At 41.7% G+C, this 24,133-nt stretch overlaps 1 protein-coding gene and 1 long non-coding RNA gene across 4 annotated transcripts in view; both read right to left on the minus strand.

Moving 5' to 3' along the window:
* grm5b (glutamate receptor, metabotropic 5b) overlaps nucleotides 1-24,133 on the minus strand; it is a 310,360-nt gene that overhangs the window by 105,559 nt on the left and 180,668 nt on the right. The gene's annotated exons all lie outside the window — the stretch shown is intronic.
* LOC117508100 lies at nucleotides 3,209-20,121 on the minus strand. The gene is made up of 4 exons (XR_004559984.1): nucleotides 19,986-20,121; nucleotides 17,784-17,786; nucleotides 11,961-11,965; nucleotides 3,209-3,243 (listed from the first exon to the last, which is right to left on the minus strand). It is a non-coding gene; the product is annotated as an uncharacterized LOC117508100 (long non-coding RNA).

The raw sequence follows: 24,133 nt of genomic DNA on the forward strand, positions 1-24,133 counted from the left end.
ATAACTTATTAGAATGTATAACTATTGAAATATGTGAAGAAAAAAGCAAAAATGTATTAGTCAGCTGTATATATAGAGCACCAGGATCTAGTATTGAAACATTCACTGACTGTATGGGAAAAACGTTCTCAAAAACTAATCAAAAAACTGTGTTCATTTGTGGTGACTTAAATATTGATCTGCTCAATCCAAATAAGCATAAAATAACAGATGAATTTATCAATATAATGTACAGTATGAGTTTATATCCAAAAATCACCAGGCCAAGCAGAATTACATCCCATAGTGCTACCTTAATTGCTAATATATTCAGCAATGATATTGAGAATAACACTGTGAGGATGGATGGAAGACTCATAAAACATATACAAAGTAAACTGTCAAGAAGCATTTCAGTTCTAAACAAAGTGAAGCATATTCTGGACCACAACTCACTCCGCATTCTTTACTGCTCACTGGTTTTACCATATTTACAGTATTGTGCAGAGGTATGGGGTAATACTTATAAAGGTACAACACAATCACTATCAGTAATGCAGAAAAGAACTATAAGAATCATTCATAATACTGGCTATAGAGATCATACAAATCCACTATTTTTACAATCCAAAATCTTAAAATTCACAGACTTGGTTCATTTTCAAACAGTACAAATCGTGTATAAAGCAATAAACAATTTACTTCCAGCAAATATTAAAAATATGTTTTTTAACAGATCAGGGGATTGCAGTCTGAGGGGGAAATTTAATTTAAAGCATCAGTGGGCACGAACAACATTAAAAGGTTTCTGTATTTCTGTCTGTGGGGTGAGGATGTGGAACAGATTGGGAGTGGGGCTCAAGAAATGTCCAAGCGTGAACCAGGTCAAACAGCGGTACAAAAATATGTTTTTTTCTAGGTATAGGGAGGAGGAAGGGTAATGAGGGTTAGGGTGTTTTTGTTTTTTGCTTCGGCTTGTAAATATATAGTATTTTGTATGTAAGTAGGTATGTGTAGGTGTATATTTATGTTTGTGTGTATATATATATATATATATATATATATATATTGATATCAGTTTATGTCTGTAGGAATTTATGTGTATATGTGGCAAAGGGTATTATTGGTTGTGGAGAAGAAGGGGTAGGGATAAATAAGCTGATGCTTCACCCTACCCCTTTTCGGACATGTTGGGTACACATTAGGAACTTTTTTGTTGTTGTTTTCACTGGTCTATCTTGTTGTTGTATCAAATGTTCGAAATAAACAGTTTTCATTCATTCATTCATTCAAAGCCATACTGTTGTAACACGTGCAGAATGTGGCTTGGCATTGTCTTGCTGAAATAAGCAGGGACGTCCCTGAAAAAGACGTTGCTTGGATGGCAGCATGTGTTGCTCCAAAACCTGGATGTACCTTTCAGTATTGATGGTGCCATCACAGATGTGTAAGTTGCCTATGTCATGGGCACTAACACACCCCCATACCATCACAGATGCTGGCTTTTGAACTAAATGGATGGCCTTTTTCCTCTTTTGTCCAGAGGACACAACGTCCATGATTTCCAAAAACAATTTGAAATGTGGACTCATTAAACCACAGCACACTTTTCCACTTTGCGTCTGTCCATCCAGAAGGCAGCGGCATTTCTAGATGTTGTTGATGTATGGCTTTCACTTTGCATGGTAGAGTTTTAATTGGCACTTGTAGATGTAGTGACGAACTGTGTTAACTGACAATGGTTTTCTGAAGTGTTCCTGAGCCCATGCGGTAAGATCCTATGATCCAATGATGGTTTTTAATGCAGTGCCGCCTGAGGGATCGAAGGTCACAGCCATTCAATGTTGGTTTTTGGCCTTGCCGGTGACGTGTAGAAAGTTCTCCAGATTCTCTGGATCTTCTGATTATATTATGGACTGTAGATGATGGAATCCCTAAATTCCTTGCAACTGAATGTTGAGAAACATTGTTCTTAAACTGTTGGAATATTTTTTTTACGCAGTTGTTCACAAAGTGGTGATTGTCTTTTGGGGATGTTCCTTTTATACCCAATCAGGACACTCACCTGTTTCCAATTAGGTGATCTTTGAGCATTCATCAACTTTCCCAGTCTTTTGTTGCCCCATCCCAACGTTTCTGAAACATGTTGCAGGCATCCACTTCAAAATGAGCAAATATTTGCACAAAAACAACAAAGTTTATCAGTTTGAACATTAAATATCTTGTCTTTGTGGTGTATTCAATTGAATATAGGTTGAAGAGGATTTTCAAATCATTGTATTCTGTTTTCATTTACATTTTACACAATGGCCCAACTTCATTGGAATTGGGGTTGTATGTACACAGGCAGAAATATGCATGAACATGCACATTTTTGCCCATTCCTCTTGCAGCACATCTCAAGCTACATCAGGTTGGATGCTCCCCATCCAACCTGATGGAGCTGGACATCTGAAAATGGCTACAGCACAGACATTTTCAGATCTCTCCAGAGATGTTCAATCAGATGCAGGTCTGGGCTCTGTCTGGGCCACTCAAGGACATTCACAGAGTTGTCCTTTGATATCTTGGCTGTGTGCTTAGGGTCATTGTCCTGCTGAAAGATGAACCGTCACCCTAGTCTGAGGTCAAGTGCACTCTGGAGCAGGTTTTCATCCAGGATGTCTCTGTACATTGCTGCATTCATTTCTCCCTCAATCTTGACTAGTCTCCCAGTTCCTGCTGCGGAAAAAACATTCCCACAGCATGATGCTGCCACCACCATGCTTCACTGTAGGGATGGTGCCTGGTTTCCTCCAAACATGATGCCTTGCATTCATACCAAAGTGTTCAATCTTTATCTCATCAGACCAGAGAATTTTGTTTCTCACGGTCCTAGAGTCCTTCAGGTGCCTTTTGGCAAACTCCAGGGGGTCTGCCATGTGCCTTTTACTAAGGAGTGGCTTCTGTCTGGCCACTCTAACATGCAAGCCTGATTGGTGGATTGCTATAGAGTTGGTTGTCCTTCTGGAAGCTTCTTGTCTCTCCACAGAGGAATGCTGGAGCTCTGACAGAGCTACCATTGGGTTCTTGGTCACCTCCCTGACTAAGGCCCTTCTCCCCCGATCGCTCAGTTCAGATGGGAAGCCAGCTCTAGGAAGAGTCCTGGTGCATCCAAACTTCTTCCATTTACAGAAGATGGAGGCTGCTGTGCTCATTGGAAAATTCAAAGCAGCAAAAGTGTTTCTGTACCCTTCCCCAGTTCGATTCCCACCTGTGGCCTTCCTGTGTGGAGTTTGCATGTTCTCCCCGTGTTTGCGTGGGTTTCCTCCAGGTGCTCCGGTTTCCTCCCACATTTAAAAAGATACAGGTTAGGTAAAATGGACACTTTATAAGTGCCCAGGTCTCCTTTGAAAAAGAGGTTTTGATCTCAATGGGACTAACCTGGTTAAATAAAGGTTAAATTTAAAAAATCAGATTTGAAAATAAAAATAGTCCAGGTTAAACTTTTCCTGAAACAAGAGCTCTACTTTTCCACATGTCTGAGGTAATTAAAAAAGTCCGCCTCCATAACTATCATCATGGACACGTGGTTTAAGCAGGTGCCAAATGAAATGATTTATCTTATGTGTTGCAAAGATCATTTAATGCTTTATCTTGTAGAAACTAATTCATTAAAGCACGGGAATAAATTCTGCAAACGCAATAGCATTTTGAGTGCTCGTTGTGGCAACCTACACAGTCTTGGCCCTTCGTGACTCACTGCTGCCCACTCTTGCTCTATGGCCACCTGAGAAAATATACAGGAACCTACCACTGCAACTATTTATAGTGCCCAGAATAAAAAAATCAAATAAAATAAATAAAACAGGCTGTAATGTACGCACAATTTAGCACACACTCTATTTAAGATGTAATTTGTGAATGGAAAATTATAGACATTAATATGGGTCTGTGTGTCAACAGAAATAATAATGTTAAAAATCGTTATCATTTAATCTTATCGTTTTTCATTTCCACTTCACCTTTTCAGACTTGAGCTGCCCAGAAAACATGATCTCAAGTGTGCATGAGGTGTGCACATTCTCACTGAGCATTATTCCATAGAATGTGAGGGAAAGGGTGTACACTTGGGTTTGGTGTGCAGAGACATCGTTTATAAATGAGGCAAGTGGGTCTTACAGATGTTGAGAAATGGAAGATGTTTCTGTAAATTTACATATCCTGTTGTTTCTCTGATGCAGAGGCAGGTCAAAATAGCAGCAGGCAGTCATGTCATAAATGGCATAATCTGTTGATTGACATCAGATTTCATAATTATAGTTTAGGAAGCTGATGATGAGGTCTGACAGGTTTGGGGTTTTTTTTTCAGAAAACGCTAATTTTAGCTTTAAGCATCAAGCGGAAGCTCATTGAGTAGAAGTGTTGGTCAAACTGAGGTCAGAGGTCACCGTGACAACAGCAGAACTCATTAAGCCACATGTCAGAAGTGTGTGACACTCAGACGCAGCGGCACTAAAACATAAACGTGTGTAACACCAAGAGATGAGGGCAGCATCTGCGTGCACTACTGTGTAATTATGCGAGTGATCGGACCACTTTACACACCTGTCACTCAACAACACACACACAAGCTCGCAGCAGAACAGCCCATGCCTGCTTACCTTGGCAGCAGGTTCACTTTTACTCATCTATCAATGCCACACTTCATTACTCTCTGTCCGTCTTTCCTCCGACTCGCTCTCACATTTCATCTGCTTCTTGTTTCCCTTGTTCGCCGAAACAAATTTTTTTTCTATTTCATACCTCTACTATTGCTTTTTTTTCTTCTGTTCCTCTAAATTGTTATACTTATTTTCCAAACAATTACCCAGTGTTCCATGCAAGAAAAATCACATTTTCCTATAACAAATGAAATTCAGTTACTGAACCACCTGGAAAATATTCAAATGAAATTCTGTCTTGGACACACACAAAAAAAAAATGATAATGCACAAACTCATAATGTCACAACTGTCAAATGTGTAGTAAATGTCAACATTTTAAAATTGAAGAACAACTCGTGATTTGGGATCAAATAACACAATTAGTTGAATTTACAGATCTCATAATTGTTTTGACTTAAAAAATTCATCAATACAAGAGATGTTGATTGAAGAAAACAAACAAAAAACTAATACGCAATGTAAAGACAAGTGAAATTCTAAACATTTCTTTATTTATATACAATAAAGAGTCCCACCAGACAAGATATACTTATCAAACCTTTAAGACTGCTGCATTTGATAAACTTGGCCACTCTCTTCTACTGTTTTGGACAGAACTGAAAACTACGAGGGGCGACAGAGAGGTTTTGAGCCTGAACCAGAAAACCTGCGTGGTTCTCTTTTGCATTCTGAGAAACCAACTTTTCTCACATTCTTGAGAAATGTTGGTTTCTCAGAATACAGAAGATGGAGATCCATGCCCTACTTTTCTGGGTCAGGCTCTTCCCTGAGCAGACAGCTCAGGGAAGATAGTATAAGGTCATGTGTTGCGGAATTTGCACTAAAATGTTAATATGTTTTATATTGACTGTGTATTTATATTTTAACTTTGATCTACTATGTGGCTGTTTTTGATGCGTGGGTGGTATGTATCGGGTGTGTTGTTGTGTAGCAGTCCCCTCTGTCCAAGGCAAATTTCTCCTTAGGGAGACAAATAAAGACCCTTTGACTTTGGTCAAGCACTGTGTGAATCTGGTCAATAAATGCCTGAATTTTCCACAGTGAAGTATGGTGTTTCTCAGGATTCAGTTCAAGATCCATTGTTATTCTCTCATAATGTAAAAGCACTTTGCTCAGATTATACACAGCCATAGGATTCATGTTCACCATTATGCTGATGATACCCAGATGTAGCTGCCTGTTTTTACAAGTAATGTCATATTGTAAAAGTGTATCCATATATCCAATATATGATGATAATATTGCTTGCTGGTACATATTCACAGAAAGACTCCAGTGCATACAGTGTGCTGAACATTATTTGACTAGAAAGTGCTCAAAAATAGTAAATAAGGCTTTAAGTAATGAAGCTTTTAGTGAAGCAGTTGGTTGGGAAGTTCACCAAAGTGTCAAAGCCATTGTGTATTTTGTTGCATATTGCTTGCTAAGATGAAATATTTGCGGTAAATCCCATTTTCCAAGACATATTAGAAGTACCTCTATTAGCAAATTTGACTAGAGTGCAAGTGTGTGTTTTTGCTCTTTGTACACTGGAAGAGCATCCTAAAGATTCCTTAAGAAAGCCGAGATGTGTGCCAAGATACAATGGCATTGTCCATCCAGTCAATTATGGACAAGTATCGAGTGAAGGGAGAGATTTGATGCACAGTCCAAGACTTTGGACTAAATATTTGCCACAAATCCATGTATTCTTCAACATTCACCTGCTTGAAGCTCCATATCCCACTTTTATTGACTGATTGCAAAAAAAGCAATATTCCTCTTGTCACTGCCTGATTGTCAGCTGATGTTACGTATTTCTTTCTAGATGTTTATTACATTTCTGTTGTGAAAGTGTAGTGACACGGACCCACAACAGGGGGGGTAAATGAACGGACAATAGAAGGAGTTAAATTTGAACACTTTACTGTTGTGAATGCCACAACCACACACAGCAGATTATAGAATAAATACAAAGTCAATGGATAAAGGTGTCGTGTGGGCAGGCTCGACGATAGGAGACGTCCGTCTAGAGAAGAACCGGAACCACACGATTTCCTCCGCCACCGAACCCGAAGGATACTGGAGCCGCCAGGTCCCGAGTCCCTCAGGTGGCCACCGTCTCCGCGTGTCGGATCTGGTACTGCTGGCGAAGAGCAAAGACAGTCAAGTGTGGGTGTGTGTACACCCAGTAACAACAACGGTGGGAATTCCACCTCCACCTCTAACACACACTCGTGCAGCGTCTGTCTATTCACTTATCTGGCGGAAAGCAGAGCGAAGCAGCCGCGGCCCACGCCGGTCCTCCGGGGAGACAGCTGCAACAATGTATCTACTGGAATCAATATTGGAATATTCAGGCTGAGAGTATTACCTCCGTAGAAGAACAATATCTCGGCGACGTGGTGGAGGTGTCATCCTGCTTTTATCCGGGGTGAAGTGCAGATGATCGGTGACAGCTGTCATAGTTGATGAGTGACAGCTGTCACCTCGGCTGTTCCTGTGAGGCGGCAGCGCCCTCTCGTGCCTGAAGCCCGCACTTCAGGCAGGGCGCCCTCTGGTGGTGGGCCAACAGTACCTCCTCTTCTGGCGGCCCACACAGCAATTTCATTTATTTTCAATATATAGCACCAAATCACAACAAAGCTGCCTCAAGGCACTTCACTCAAGTAAGGTCTAACCTTACCAACCCCTAGAGCAGGGGTGGGCAACGTTTTCCAGAAAAGGCCAAGGGGGTTCAGGTTTTCTTTGCAGCCACTGATTCCACCAGGTGATTTCACTGATTAACTGATTCCATCTGCTCAAAGTGATATTAACCAGTGAAATCACCTGATGGAGTCAATGGCTGCAAAGAAAACCTGCACCCTCTTGGCCCTTTCTGGAAAAAGTCACCAACCCCTGTCCTAGAGCAAGCACACAGGCGACAGTGGTAAGGAAAAACTCCCTCTAATGATTTGAGGAAGAAACCTCAAGCAGACCAGACTCAAAGGGGTGACCCTCTGCCTGGACCATTCTACAGACACACTTGACAATACCAATATACAGGAAATTTTGGAAGTCCATGCTGATGTCCAGGACGGGAGGCTGGCTGGGGAGGGGAGGGGAGGGGAAGGGAGGGGGGTTGGGTCCACAGATCCAATCTGTTTCAAGACCTTTTGTATCTCCTCTGCCTGTCTTGATTCTTATGACTGCTTAAGTTCTGTCCCCAACCAGAGCTACAACCCCTGGCAAAAATTATGGAATCACCAGCCTCGGAGGATGTTCATTCAGTTGTTTAATTTTGTAGAAAAAAAGCAGATCACAGACATGACACAAAACTAAAGTCATTTCAAATGGCAACTTTCTGGCTTTAAGAAACAGTATAAGAAATCAGGAAAAAAAATTGTGGCAGTCAGTAACGGTTACTTTTTTAGACCAAGCAGAGGGAAAAAATATGGAATCACTCAATTCTGAGGAAAAAATTATGGAATCATGAAAAACAAAAGAACGCTCCAACACATCACTAGTATTTTGTTGCACCACCTCTGGCTTTTATAACAGCTTGCAGTCTCTGAGGCATGGACTTAATGAGTGACAAACAGTACTCTTCATCAATCTGGCTCCAACTTTCTCTGATTGCTGTTGCCAAATCAGCTTTGCAGGTTGGAGCCTTGTCATGGACCATTTTCTTCAACTTCCACCAAATATTTTCAATTGGATTAAGATCCGGACTATTTGCAGGCCATGACATTGACCCTATGTGTCTTTTTGCAAGGAATGTTTTCACAGTTTTTGCTCTATGGCAAGATGCATTATCATCTTGAAAAATGATATCATCCCCAAACATCCTTTCAATTGATGGGATAAGAAAAGTGTCCAAAATATCAACGTAAACTTGTGCATTTATTGATGATGTAATGACAGCCATCTCCCCAGTGCCTTTACCTGACATGCAGCCCCATATCATCAATGACTGTGGAAATTTACATGTTCTCTTCAGGCAGTCATCTTTATAAATCTCACTGGAACGGGACCAAACAAAAGTTCCAGCATCATCACCTTGCCCAATGCAGATTCGAGATTCATCACTGAATATGACTTTCATCCAGTCATCCACAGTCCACGATTGCTTTTCCTTAGCCCATTGTAACCTTGTTTGTTCTGTTTAGGTGTTAATGATGGATTTCGTTTAGCTTTTCTGTATGTAAATCTCATTTCCTTTAGGCGGTTTCTTACAGTTCGGTCACAGACGTTGACTCCAGTTTCCTCCCATTCGTTCCTCATTTGTTTTGTTGTGCATTTTCGATTTTTGAGACATATTGCTTTAAGTTTTCTGTCTTGACGCTTTGATGTCTTCCTTGGTCTACCAGTATGTTTGCCTTTAACAACCTTCCCATGTTGTTTGTATTTGGTCCAGAGTTTAGACACAGCTGACTGTGAACAACCAACATCTTTAACAACATTGCGTGATGATTTACCCTCTTTTAAGAGTTTGATAATCCTCTCCTTTGTTTCAATTGACATCTCTCGTGTTGGAGCCATGATTCATGTCAGTCCACTTGGTGCAACAGCTCTCCAAGGTGTGATCACTCCTTTTTAGATGCAGACTAACGAGCAGATCTGATTTGATGCAGGTGTTAGTTTTGGGGATGAAAATTTACAGGGTGATTCCATAATTTATTCCTCAGAATTGAGTTAGTCCATATTTTTTTTTCCCTCTGCTTGGGCTAAAAAAGTAACCGTTACTGACTGCCACAATTTTTTTTCTTGATTTCTTAAGTGTTTCTTAAAGCCAAAAAGTTGCCATTTGAAATGACTTTAGTTTTGTGTCATGTCTGTGATCTGCTTTTTTTCTACAAAATTAAACAACTGAATGAACATCCTCTGAGGTCAGTGATTCCATAATTATTGCCAGGGGTTGTACTTCTCACTTCTGTCATCCTTCCTCTGCATGAGTGCTGTTGAATTCTGGGGATGAACTCTCCACAGTGCCAGCCTACACCATCAACTTGTTTGGTTTTCTCTTTGCAGACTTTTGGCAAACTATCCAAGTGCCACATTCCAAGCATCTTGCATGTGAATGAAACCTGCACACCATCTAAAGAAGAATCAGTAACAATCATAACCTTAAAATGCATCATCAGAATGCATATTCCTCTGGTACAGTTCACTCAGGTGCACTTATTCTGCCAAAGCTGAGCTGAGAGCAGGAAGAGGAAGGACAACAGAAAGATCTGTGCTGGTCTAATGGAGAGAAACGACTGATACAATCTCCTGCAGCAACATTTCTGTTTAGTGTGACACTTTCATTTTTTTGAGCCTGCTAACTTCAGCCTTTTACATTCACTCTGAAGGCTTGTTAAATTTCCTGATCACAGTTTGTCAGCAGGAAAATGCCTCTTGTAAGAGATGTCAAAGACAAGATGAACACTCGCTTAGTGGCAGAAGTACAATATCCATCACAGGGAGGTGTCACAATAAAACATCACTGGGTTTTCACACGTGCATGTTGCAAATACTGAAACGACTCACAGGCGGTTTATATACAAGACGTCCAACAGTGAGGCAGGGTGCACAAATCTCATTCTAATACATTTTAATTTCTTAAATTAATTGTCACTGCAGTAAACTGTGGTAGGTAATGACTAATTACACACAAAAACGAATCATTAGAATGCCTAAAGAAAGACAGGAAGAAAAAGAAGGCATGAATAATTAGACAATAATTTCATAATTAAAATTCCCATGGTTGGTACTGAAGCATGATTTGTAGCATTTAATTTCTCACAATGTGCATAAAAGTCATGCAGTTTGGATTTCATGTTGTCTCTCATTTGTCTGTAATTAATGTAGGAAATACAAATGACAGACTGCATTTATGGTAAATTTTGGCACAGTGGACATGCGAATATACAGAAACAATCTTAATTATGTCAGCACTAAGGAATGAAATTAAATATAATTTACTAGAAAATGCCTTGTAGTCCTTTGGAACTGGAATTTCAAACTAGTTCGCATTTACCTTCGCTGTAAATTATAACATGATAATGAAAGAGAAGGGAGAAATATTTAAAGGAACACTGCAAATACCAATTAACAAGAAGAAGAAGAATGGCTTGAAATCAGTCCAACATCTGTATTCAGTCCAGAGCTGCAGTTATCATGAACCCTATGGGGCCCTATCTTGACCACAGGTCCATAATGCTTGCTGTAAATTCTCAGAGTTTAGTTTATCCAGTTTTATTAGTCATGGGTGTGTTGAGTATGCACTCATGCTTAGGGATGGGTACTGACAATTTAAACGGCGTTTCGCTTTGAAGTTATTAATTCTGACTGGATTCTATTGTTCTAAGTTGACTCGGCAGAGAGCCACGCAGCGTTTGGAGCTGTGTGAACAGAACGGAGGATGATTCTCGTTTCATTCTCGCAATAAGACAGGCGTCCCAGTTAATGCCTTTAATCAAACTTTAATTAAACTTAAATAAGACAGGGATGAAGTGGAGGTGTAAGAGTCACGAGGTGTTCACAGGAAATGGTTATTTATTTCTATATTTATTTCTATATTTATTTATTTGTGTTCATTGTCAGTTGATTTTATATTTTCTGTTGTGTTTTTAATCAGGTTCTTTGTCTCTTTCTTTAAAACTGTACTGTAGCATTATTAGTTATTATTACTATTATTGTTGTTGTTGCTATTATTATCATTAATATATAAACAATATATAAACAAAAATAAATTAAAAAATATTACAATTTGTAATACATTTGACTCTTTTACGACAACAAACGCTGAGCCATTATTATACAGAAATCAAATGCACACAAATGTGCTGACAGCTGCAACAGCTTAATGCTAACTTTAACATTGAAAATAGCATAGACATGCGAACGTGTTAGCATCGGTCCCGTTTTTAAGTTATAAAATACATCTTCAAGTGTTTCAGAAGACCATAACTGGTCGGTTTAACATAAAAAGGTAAATATTACTCACAGACATATGCTCTTTAGGGTTTTAGCGGAGAAAATTAAGATAAAGTGAAATAAAACAATGAACCAATGAAGCAATAGATCGAAGCACTGCTTCGATCTGCGAATCACTGCTTCGATTGGTTCAAGGTTCAAAGCAAAGCCGCGCTGCAGAAAAGTTGATTACAGACCAGCTGCAGGGTCTGTAATCAATGCAGAGAAATGATCATTTTCCTGACAAACACCCCCAAAAACAACAGCCACTCTGAAGAACCGATAAGGGAATCGTTAAGCAAAAAGGTTATTGATGTCGGTGGATCAAATCATTTCTTAACAATACCCGAAAGGAACTGGTTCTCGATACCCATCCCTACTCGTGCTGCACATTGCCACATTCACCACACTATGGACCCATCTTGGGTCTAGGATGGCAAATCACTCAGGCAGATAACTGGTCCAAGTGAAATGTGGGCATCCTCTTGACCTTCTCACAACAGTAAGGCACCAACGCACTAAATCATTTACAGAAAAACGTGCCACATGACAAAATGTCATAGCTGATGTTCTGTCACAATGCAAGCAATGCTCCTCCTTAGTGTTCCTCAGTAACTGTTCCTTTGACACAGAGTTATCGCAGCACTACTCTGAAAAGACATCTAGTCATTGCCTTCTGTCACAAGTTAGCATCCAAGTCTTACAACAATACATTAAAACAGGAAGCACCAAGACCAAAAGACTTGGATGTTTGTTCTCCTGCAAAGGTATTGGCAAGGTCACACATCTCTGTCTCGTGATCTCATGATGCCATACACTTTACCTACATGGCTCTCAATCTCCAAGGCCAAGGGCCCAAAGCCATGAAGATCAATGCCAAGCTAAGCGAATGTCTTGCAGTCTTAGCCACCTCTGAAATATGCCTGTCAAAAGATCAATCCTCTACAAGATCAAGACATTCACCGCATGCAGATACATTTCTGATGGTTGAGTCCAAGAAGTCACTGAAAGCCTCAATCAGTCTTAATTCAGGACAATTGCAAACCCAGACACTCCAATTCCTCACACAACTTGTCCAATGCGGCAATCAGAGTATCCAATGATTCTACAGATGACAGCACTGTCCATGAAGTCAAGGTCAGTTAACCTTTTCTCGTCAAAGACACCAAAGTCACTGGTTTCCACAAACCAGGAAGGAAAGCAGCGATATAAAGATGGTACAAACCAGAGTTATTAAGTTTTGCTTTTTGCATTACTTATGACGTCTATGTTGTTGTTCATGTCATTTCAAATTCTGTTTCATTATAGTGGGGTAATGTGCATCACTGTGTGTGGAGTGTACATGCTTTGTGGCTCTAAATACTGCATTCTTTATAGATACCAGAGAAGCACCACCCTCAACTTTATACCTAGTTTTTGCTGGTCTATGGTCCAAATATTTTCTGCGTCCTCATAATAGCAGTCCACCAGCACCGTGCCTGACCACACCTGTTTTTTTTGACAGACATTCCCACGAGTATGTAGATGAGCACAAGATCAGTTGACATTGAAACAATATAGGCACCAAAAAAAACATTACTGTGTCAGGTCGAAAGTCGGAATGGCACTTGCATTGAGGATGTGCTCCTTTTCACAATTTCTGCAGTACCCCTGATTTGACACAGTTCTTTTTCCATCTCATTAATATTGACACGCTGCCTTGTACACCTCAGTGCCATCATTGCCATTCCTAACTATGTAGTTGGCTTTGCAGCTCAGTAGTCTGTATACCTCAAAGCGCAAATGGTGTGTTTGCATTATGCACACTGAATATGTGCACATTTATACACTTGGTTATTTACATTTTTATTTGAAAAGTAGTGGGACTGTGTTTCCTCGATCGACCTGAGGACAGGAATCGAAAAAGGAAAGCGGGGGTATGCAGGAGTTAGGATGACAAAAGGAGAGATAGGAGAAAAATAAATAGAAATGGGATGGTGCCGAGGGTTGAAAATGAAACAGATAGAGGCTCCAAGGGAATAAAGACAGATGAGAGCAGTTACAGACATTATTCCCTCCAGCTGGGGTCTTTGTCTGGACACAGTCAGCTGTGACCGCAAATCAAACACTGATATTCAGAAGACATTCGAATAACCACACATGCATCGCTTCTCCCAAAATCTCATTTTTGGTTGATTGGTGTGTATATGAGCATGAAAGAAAGTGACATCAGGCTCCACGGTGTCTGGTGTAGCTTTAATAGATCACCAAAATAGGCTTGTGGTTGGAGAGATTCATACCCAGATGGTCTAGAATTTGGTCCCTGCTATTCCTGTCACAGGGAAACAGATTAAATGCCTAACTGGGCTCTTATCATTAGCAGATGTGAGAATGCGTGGTATAACAATCTGCAAATGTACAAAAAGGAAAAAAAAGTTTAATATGATAAGCATAGAAAGGAAAGCATGTTCAAGACACCAAGATACACATACACATGATGATCTGCACGGCACAGTTGAAGGCAGGTAGTGCAAGTGCATCTGGGGTGTGTCACAATCTGCATGGCTATTTATGCAGTCCAAAAATCATAATAGGACACAGTGTGCAAAGGGCTGTACTTAAGATACCAAATTATTCATGGGCATGTATTGGACATAACATAAAATAACCCAACTGTTGTGTGGGCTGCTGAAGAGGAGGTACTGCTGGCCCACCACCACTAGAGGGCGCCCTGCCTGGAGTGCGGGCTCCAGGCACCGGAGGGCGCTGCCGCCTTACAGGAGCAGCCAGGATGACAGCTGTCACCCATCACTGGAGACAGCTGATCCCAATCAACAAGGAGGTATATCAGCAGGACGGCATCTCCACCTCATTTGCCGAGATATCGCCTTACCAAAGAGGTAACAATCTCCGCCTACACATACGTGTGACTATATTGTATTCTTGTTGATTATTTGTAGGACAGCTGACTACCGGACAGCATTTGGATAAGTACTCACCTTCCTACACTTCTTGATTGTTGTTGACGAGAGGTGGAGGTGGACTCTCCACCCTCCGTGTTGCTGGGTGCAGCCGCACCCACACCTGACTGTTTCTGTTTCTTGCCAGCAGTACCGGATCCGACGAGCGGAGGCAGTGGCCACCTGGGAATTCGGGACTTGGCGGCTCCAGTATTCCCGGGGTTCGGTGGCAGAGGAAATCGGGTTGGTTCCGGTTCGACTTGGACAGACGTCTCCTATCGTCGAGCCTGCCCACACGACACCGTTGTAATTGAACGCAGTCTCAATATTGTAATCGGTTGTATTTGTTGTGCCTTTTTCACAACAGTAAAAACAGTGTTATTTGACTCCTCCATTGTCCGTTCATTTGCGCCCCCTGTTGTGGGTCCGTGTTCCTAGACTTTCACAACACCAACCACATTGTCCCTTTTAAGATATAAGTGCACCTCATGGCAAACTAAAGAGAGGTTTTCCGGCAAGAACATTATTCGATGTGCATAAAGTGACCAAACAGAAGCAGCAGACAAAAGAAGAAAAAAAAATACAGGGGCAGCACAAAAATTCCTGTCAAAGAACCACAAAACACTGGAAGACATGATCATTAATCATTCACTGATTTATTGTGATCTTGTGTAACGACTACTCTACTAAACTGCGTGGGTATGCCAAAATCTTGCACGTTGGGTTGGTGAATGTTTTGAGGGTGATTTACTTAGATTAAAGCAGACTGGCTCGCAAAGTCGGGGAGCTCAACTAAATTTGTGGGTCCAGAGCCTGTTGTAGGGGTGTCAACTGCTGGATCAGGAATCAGCACCACAAATGATGGCAGCGCTTCAGTGATTGCAGGCAGGCAAAACAGCTCGTGGAAGGACCAAACCTAAGGTTTTCCAGGGAGCCAGTTGGCCTGCCTAGAAGTATAATAAGTACAGTGGTTGGGGCTCTTACAGGTCACAACCTCTTGAACAGACATAGAATGGTAATGAGACTACAACAGATCAGTACATGTACAGATTGTGGGGAGGAACCTAAGACGTCTCTCCATTTTTGGGGCCAGTGTCCAGCATGGGGTAGAGTGAGGCAGATGTTTTTGTGTTCCTTTATCTTGGAACCTGACCAGATTAGGAAGGTAAAGTTTAAGAAATTTAGAAAGGTGGAAAATTAATGTGCCTTGAAAATGGTTTGTCCGCTATTTCACTGGAGGTGTGCAGTGTGTGGCACCCCCCACCCCCACCCCACCACCGCCTTAAAATGCACGGTCCCGTGACATTGCTGACCCTGGTGTTAATGCATTCTCTTCACATTCACAAACCTGGAGATGACCTGACACAGAACATTAATCATCTGGATTTGTGCAGGTTGCATTTGTCATTGGAGCTGTCTATGGTGCTGATCTACTGTTTTAGCCCCTATGCATGGCACATTTAGCACACTACTTTCAAACGTGAATATTAGCCTCTTAAATTTCTTTTAGGCTTGATAAATCCCATTGTGTATGATAAATTTACCTATTTGCATGTTCTCATCCTAGTGTTTTGCGCACTTGGGTAGAGACAACCCAAATTGCATATTGATTAAGGCAAATGTATTAAATAGCATATATGTACTATTTTGTGTATTTGAAATACACAATCCTCAGTGCACAATGTTAGATCAGGTTTGTGGGTGGTATGGAGTTTGCACATTTTTATAAATGCAAACCTTTACTAAATCAGTTCCTTGGTGTTTTGTTGGGCTAGAAAAAACATGCCAGCAGGTGATGGATCATAATTTCAGATGTAACATCATGATGTTAAACTCTTGCACAGGTGCAACAGTAAAACAGTTACACCATATTCCTGCATCACCTTCTCCTCCATCTCTGTCCACCTGATCTCCAGACAGCCCCAGGTATTATTTAGGCTGAAGTATTTCTCTATCCTAGACCAAAATATATCCTGAGGTATAAATGATCAAGCTGAGCTATTTTATACAGGTCTGGGAGCATGTGAGGGTGCTGCATCCACCACATTGTGAAACCGCCTTGGGTTCTGGATGGCAACCACCCAGACACACCCAAACAATCTTTGCAGGAGCATGAAGGTCCAAGTCATGGTGCTTACCGTCTTACTGTATGGTTATGAGCTCTGAACACTATCTAATGACCTTATACTGTACGACAACTGGATGTAGCTGTTTTGCACCCTGGGCTAGAATTTGGGTTGGGGAACTAACTGGCTTGTTTCAAAGGTTCAAACAACTTTATTGATCTGTAAAAGGGCAATTCATATCACACTCAGTTACCTCAGACAAAAAATATAGCAATTGATCCACAATTATTATTAGTTGAATGTAATAATGGCACACATCAGAATTAAAACAACCACACATATACATTTGTACACTAAACTTTGAAACAGTCCGGCATCCGAATTGAAGCAATGGGAGTATGGGCTGCTTCCCACACAGCAGCCAAGGTGGGGGTGGGGGGGATGGGGAATGGGGCCGCTGCAGCTATGTGCAGCGCAGCCTCCTGGAGTGGCGTGCATCATGTGTGAAATGAGTTTGTATCAATCTCTGTCCGTGTGTGCATAAAGTCTGGAGTTGTTTTGACAACAGCAGGCTGTAGGGGAGGGCATAAGAGCAGATAAGAGGGGAGCCGAATGCTTCACCAAGGCCGTTGAAATACTTATGGAGGAAAAACAAGCGGGACGTTTTGACCTTCAGTAGCTGACAAGGCTGCCATGTTTTGGGTTCAGCAGAGGGACACAGAAATTACATTTGCAGCTCCTCTGACTGTTGAAGTCCAATTCATGAATATTCCCTGGTCTCCAACAACTTCCTTTGCAAGGCAGATATTTGCTCCGAGATGTTTTCCAACTTGCGTTTGAGTTCATAAGTTAACGCAGTCTGAGATTGTACCACCTTGCCCACCTCGTTAATCATGACAGCCAGTTGTAGGGTTGTGGTTCTGGTAGCAGCTGTCTTGCCAATTTTCCGGTATGTCAAGGCAGCACATAACCCAATCAGCACCAGCCCTCCTACCATAAAAGCAAATAAGAATAAATCTTTGATGTCTTCCATGGAGAGTGGTGCCAAGCACGCAATGCGCCATTTCTCCCAGGCGTCAAGACCATAGCCGGCAGGATAGGTTCCATCTGGGCACACAGGGTCCCCCAGCCCTGATTTCCTTGTTGAAAAAATGGTGTCAATAGCATTGAGAGACCAGCTGATCAATTCCATGGTTATTCCAAATATAGCTTGAAGAATTCACAGTCTGGTGAAGTTGGGACTTCTGAAGCTTAGAGCAGAGATAGAAAAGCACAGAGGAGAGGAGAGGAGAGAGGAGGAAATGCAACTGCCCTTGCCGAAGTCCCAGCTTGAAGGCTTGTTGCACCTGTGTCACAAAAATATGTCTGAAAGCTTCAAAGCATCTGACTTTAGTGGAAAAAGAAGGCCCAGTAAACTTGATTCTGCTTTCATATGACCAAAGGACACAGGTATGAGAACTGAGAATTCTACTCCATTGCCAAAAAAAAAAAAAAATCTCCTTCAGCCTGTTTCTTAAAACACTCTAAAGCCTTGACCGCAGAATAAAAGCACATTATACCACTTCTCTCAGACAGAGAGAATGATTGTCTCACTGGTCTGCCTTCAACCGGGCCAGGAAACTATTTGTTGCCGGGGTGCCGTGTTCTGTCCCCCATTGATCTATAAGGTAGCAGTGGCTTATAAAATACTCTCCCACTGAAAGCTACTCAACGCACTTCAACTCTTGAACCTTCAACATCCTCAAAGCCTGACAGTTACTTATCTTGCCCATGTAAAGTGCCGCACTGTACAAAAGAGTCACAATAGCCTTAAGCTCCCTGCAGGCCTTCATCCTCCACGGAAAACAGTCACAGGTGTAAAACACGGCGCCCTCTTCCCGCACCAACAGCTTCTCACTCTTTCTGGCTGAGCCTCCTTTAGTAAATCTCTGTCAGCCTCAATAAGTGCTATCCAGATGATTTCTGGCCACTTCAATCAAAGGATAACAGCTGATTTGCTTTGGCGGTTCCTTGCCTTCGAGACAACCGGCATTACGCTACGGCGGTGTGAAGATGTCAGTGGGAGAACTACTACCAACCTCCATCTCCTTTCACATTTAAACAGATTCCCCGATTTCAACTATGAGGTGAAAAACAGGATACACAAGTGCTGTAGATGAGGTTGAGAAATGATCAGGCTTGAGGGATAATGTTGGAGGTGAAGTATTGCGTCCGTCGGTGGGACATTAAGTGGAGAGAGATGGAGGAATGATGTCAGAGAGGAAGACTGAGAAAGTCACCGACTGAATATTCTGGCTATTCCGAGCGGCCTGGCTTCATCACTTTTTATTGCCTCAAATGTAAAAGTGTCATCCATAATATTCAGCCTTTGTAATATCACCTGCTGAGGTAATACACCACTTGTGTAACATTACTCTCTTTGTGTCATCCTTACTTTAGTTTTTATCACCACTGGCCTTTTGCTCTGTCGCTCTCCCTCTCATTCTGATCCTCTGTGTGTCTGCGCCTCTCTCTGCTCCCTTCCCTCTCAGCACTCCTCTTTGACCCTGTTTACAGTTTGTCACTTCATGGGACATGCATCAGATTTATGATGTCTGGTTTCTGTACACTCCATTAAATGACACACAATAAGCACAACATCTACGAAACTACTTTCGGAGCTGGCCTACAGTTGGGTGCATAAGTATTTGGACAATGTCTTTGAGATCCGGCATATGTACACCACAATGGAAATTAAATGAAATCAAGTCATTCAGTTTATTTTAATAATATAGCACCAAATTACAACATACGTCACCTCAAGGTGCTGCACAAATGTAATGGCTAACATTATGACTCCCCCTGAGGAAGCACGTAGGTAACAGTGGTAAGGAAAAGGTCCCGCAGGCATAACTGGAGGAAGAAACCTCAAGGAGACCAGATGCAGCATAGGCATTTTACAGAGGAACAGTCACAAGAGGTTCTGAAATCTTAATCCCCTTCAAAGTACTCTCCTTGGGACTGCACACACTTCTGCCAGTGGTTCTGCGATTGTTGGAAGCATTTCTGGAAGGCTTCTTTTGGAACGGTGTCCAGCTGGGCCATTGCATTTCACATGATGTCTTCTTGTGACTCAAACTGAGTTCCTTTTAGTGTCATTTTGATCTTGAAGAACAGCCACAAGTCAGAGAGAGTCATGTCAAGAAAGTAGAGAGTACCGCAAATCACAGGAGTGCTGTGTTTAACCAGGAAAACCTGAATCAGCTGAGCAGAATGGGTGGGTGTATTGTCATAATGGAGCTGCCAACTTTCCGCTCCCCTCAGATCTCATTGATTGTGGTGCACGTCATCTTGAAGGAGACCTCCTGAGAATAAATATTTTGACCTCTCATGTAAACCCATGGTGCACCACCTCACATGAGACAAAGAAAATGGTCAACATGACTTTGTCATTGCTGCGCACCTGCCATGCTTTCTTTGGTCTCAGTGATGTTGGATGTTTCCATTGCGATGACTGAAATGTGATTTCCGTGTATGTCGATGATGGTCTTCAGGAAGTTGGGGTTGCTGCACACTGAAGGATGTCTTGCGAGACTTCCAGATGCAGTTGCTTCTGCTCTGCCATTAGCAGCTTTGGCATGACACTTTCTGCATGCCCAAATCCTCTGTCAAAATGGACTCTACCAAAACTGTGCTTATCCCACCTCATCTGCAAGTTCTTGAACTGTGACATTTTTGGCCCATTTTTATCACACTCTTTGGCATCATGGCCAAAAACCTGCTGAATTTTGTGAATGCTTTCGACTTGGGTATCACCAAGCTTTTTGCAAAGCTTGATGCAATACCTTTGCTCAAGTCATTCCGGCATGTTATAGCAAATGAAAATCCGACAGGTGCTCAGTACACGTGTTGACTCTAAGGCTGACTGCCACCGACTGATGCGCTCATAATCAGTGTCTTAGAAATGTGCATGTATCTATCCCCTGACTTGTTTAAAGAAGACTGGGTGTAAAAGTGACAGTTTACATGTGTCATATTAAAGGCTGCACTTACTTATTCACACCATAATTTTGGCTTTTAGATTTTTATATCTTTTAATTAATGATGTAGCATTTACTTTTCACTGTGAATTTATTTATTTATTTATTTTTATATATATATATATATATATATATATATATATATATATATATATATATATATATACGAGGTCTATTAGAAAAGAAACCGACCTTTTTATTTTTTTAAAAACCTATATGGATTTGAATCACGTGCGATTACGTCAGACAAGCTTGAACCCTCGTGCGCATGCGTGAGTTTTTTCACGCCTATCGGTTGTGTCATTCGCCTGTGGGCAGGCTTTGAGTGAGCAGTGGTCCACCCCTCTCGTCGGATTTTTATTGCAAATAAAATGTCTGAACGATTTGGAGCTTTGCTGCATCAAATTTTTCCAGAAACTGTGAGAGACCTCCAGGTGGACACTATTCGGAAAATTCAGATGGCTTTCAGGGACGATTTTATGGGGATTACACAGATTAAGGAGTGCTCAAACCGGTTTAAAGACCGCCCACAGCGTCTGAGAGCGCGGCGCACTCCGAGCGCCGATCGACAGGCTGAAACCCCGCTGAAACAACCAGATCATTTCCAAAGTGAAGGCTTTGTTGATCCGGGATGTCGTCTGACTTCCACAGAAATGGCAGAAGACGTGGACATCACCACTTTTTCGGCACATTCCACTGTTACAGGAGTTTTTGTCATGGAAAGAGAAGCGGAGGGATGCGCCACAGAGCCGCTCATGGCGTGGACAAAAGCACCTCCGTGTTGGTCCCACAGGACGGCTTTCAGATGGCTTTCAGATGGCTTTCAGACGGCTTTCGGTGGCTTTTCAGTCGTGTGACTATCTGAGAAATTGTGAATGAGCTGGACATGCCCTGTGAGGCTTCATCACGGCGTTGCTTTGCGCCATGCGGCTCCGTCCCGATGCACGAATTTCTCCGCTCCCCTTTCCATGACAAAAACTCCTGTAACAGTGGAATGTGCCGTTCATTTCCAAAGTGAAGGCTTTGTTGATCCGGGACATTGTCTGACTTCTACAAAAATTGCAGAAGACGTGGACATCAGCACTTTTTCGGCACATTGCGACAGACGTGCAGAGAAATTCGCGCGTCGGGGCGGAGCCGCATGGCGCAAAGCAACACCGTGATGAAGCCTCACAGGACATGTCCTGGCATGTCCAGCTCATTGACAATTTCTCGGATAGTCACATGACTGAAAAGCCACCGAAAGCCGTCTGAAAGCCATCTGAAAGCCGTCCTGTGAGACCAACATGGAGGTGCTTTTGTCCGCGCCATGAGCGGCTCCGTGGCACATCCCTCCGCTTCTATTTCCATGACAAAAACTCCTGTAAGAGTGGAATGTGCCGAAAAAGTGGTGATGTTCATGTCTTCTGCCATTTCTGTGGAAGTCAGATGACGTCCCGGATAAACAAAGCCTTCACTTTGGAAATGATCTGGTTGTTTAAGCGGGGTTTCAGCCTGTCGATCGGCGCTCGGAGTGCGCCGCGCTCTCAGACGCTGTGGGCGGTCTTTAAACCGGCTGGAGCACTCCTTAATCTGTGTAATCCCCATAAAATCGTCCCTGAAAGCCATCTGAATTTTCCGAATGGTGTCCACCTGGAGGTCTCTCACAGTTTCTGGAAAAATTTGATGCAGCAAAGCTCCAAATCGTTCAGACATTTTATTCGCAATAAAAATCCGATGAGAGGGGTGGACCACTGCTCACACAAAGCCTGTTCATAGGCGAATGACGGAACCGACAGGCATGAAAAAACTCACACATGCGCACAAAGGTTCAAGCTTGGCTGATGCAATCACACGTGATTCAAATCCATATGGTTTTTGCAAAAAATAAAAAGGTCGGATACTTTTCTAACAGACCTCACATATATATATATATATATATATATATATATATATATATACACATTGTAGCATGGCCTAGATTCGCCCTAATTAAATAAATACATCAATGCTGTCTCAACAAAAACCTGAGGTTTGGAACTGAAGACTGTGTTTCACTCTCAGTTGAGAAATTCCTAAGCCCATCTGGAGATAACACTGTGCTTCACAGCAAAAACAGAACTGTAACTCAAAGTTAAAATTTGGTCACTATGAATTACGTGACATTATAATGGCTTCAAGTCAGAATCTGAGCTTCTCCAGGCCAGGAGAACCCAAATTTTATGACTTCACGCCAAGGCCAGAATCTCTCCACACTGCCAGAGGACCTTCCCCCATGATAACACGTAGCCATAAACTCTGCGTCTTGACAATCAGCTTTTAGCTTTAGGTCTACGTAAAAGGCAAGACCTTTAATTAAAATAAAAAAATGCATCAGTATTATCTTATTCATATATAAAACTTCTAATGTTGTTTGTATTGATTAATCAAACAAAATGTTTTGCATATAATCATTCCATTTTACTGACATGTGTGCCTTGTAACTGATGTGTGTTTAAGTGTGATCTTTCTGCATTATCAATATGTTGACGGTGAAGTATTCTGTTTATCCAAAGGATGTGTTTAAGTGATGATTAATAATGTGTATCCATTCGAGTGTCTTAGAACAATAGCATACCAGAATAGTTCATGTGTTTAAATAATTGAATCATTTCTGTCTGCCTCTCTGACACATGAAGTTTTCTGTGACATTACACACCCTAAATGGGTGGAGTTTGGTGATGTAAGTCCCCCTTTTAAAGTTAGAACAGAGTTCTGCTCCTCCTCTTGCCTATCTCTCTCTTGCCTGTCTCTCTCTTGGAGCGCTCTGCAACTCTCTTCCTTTCTTTAAAACGCTTAATTTTATTTTTGGGTCAACAAGGCCCCATGCTAAGCTAAGCTAAGCTAAAGCTACCATGTGGCTCCATTCATTCGCTGCTAAAGTAGTAGCCTGACATTTTTTAGGGTCGTCAAGTCTTTTGAATTTTTAAGAGAACTTCCGAGCTGAACCTTTCAAAATATAGCGAATTTACAGAAAAGCGACTTTCCTTTTCTGTCAGCTAATTTTCCAACACTCTTAAAGTTTTTACCTTTTTTCTAAATTCACAAAGACTTTTAGTCTTTGAAAAGCTACGAGAAACCATTTTCAACAAATGCCTTCCACCTCTGGTGTCCAAGCAGCTGACGACAGAGATGATTTCAAACCTGACTGCAAGCAGCCATCCTGTCAGTAAAACCAGCTGACACAAGCCTTTGGGATCACCTGGGGAGACCACTGAGTTAACCTCTGACCCAAGTGAGCTCACACTGCACAGAGCATCAACATTATCGACGGACAGAGAACCATCTCCTCAACGGACCAGCTAAGTGACCCAGTTAAAGGTTCCAGAAAAAGGATTTTTTTGTCAATGGAAGCAAAATGGCTTCTTTTTTTAAACAGATTCATACGTTTGTTTAATAATTTTCTTAAAATTAATTGGCTTCAAATTTCATCACTAAATTCTAATCAGATTTATTTACTTAAAGTCTTTAAGCTTTATCTCTCTTTC

This window comes from Thalassophryne amazonica, chromosome 4 (genome assembly GCF_902500255.1).
Source record: "Thalassophryne amazonica chromosome 4, fThaAma1.1, whole genome shotgun sequence".
In the NCBI taxonomy this organism is placed as follows: Eukaryota; Metazoa; Chordata; class Actinopteri; order Batrachoidiformes; family Batrachoididae; genus Thalassophryne; species Thalassophryne amazonica.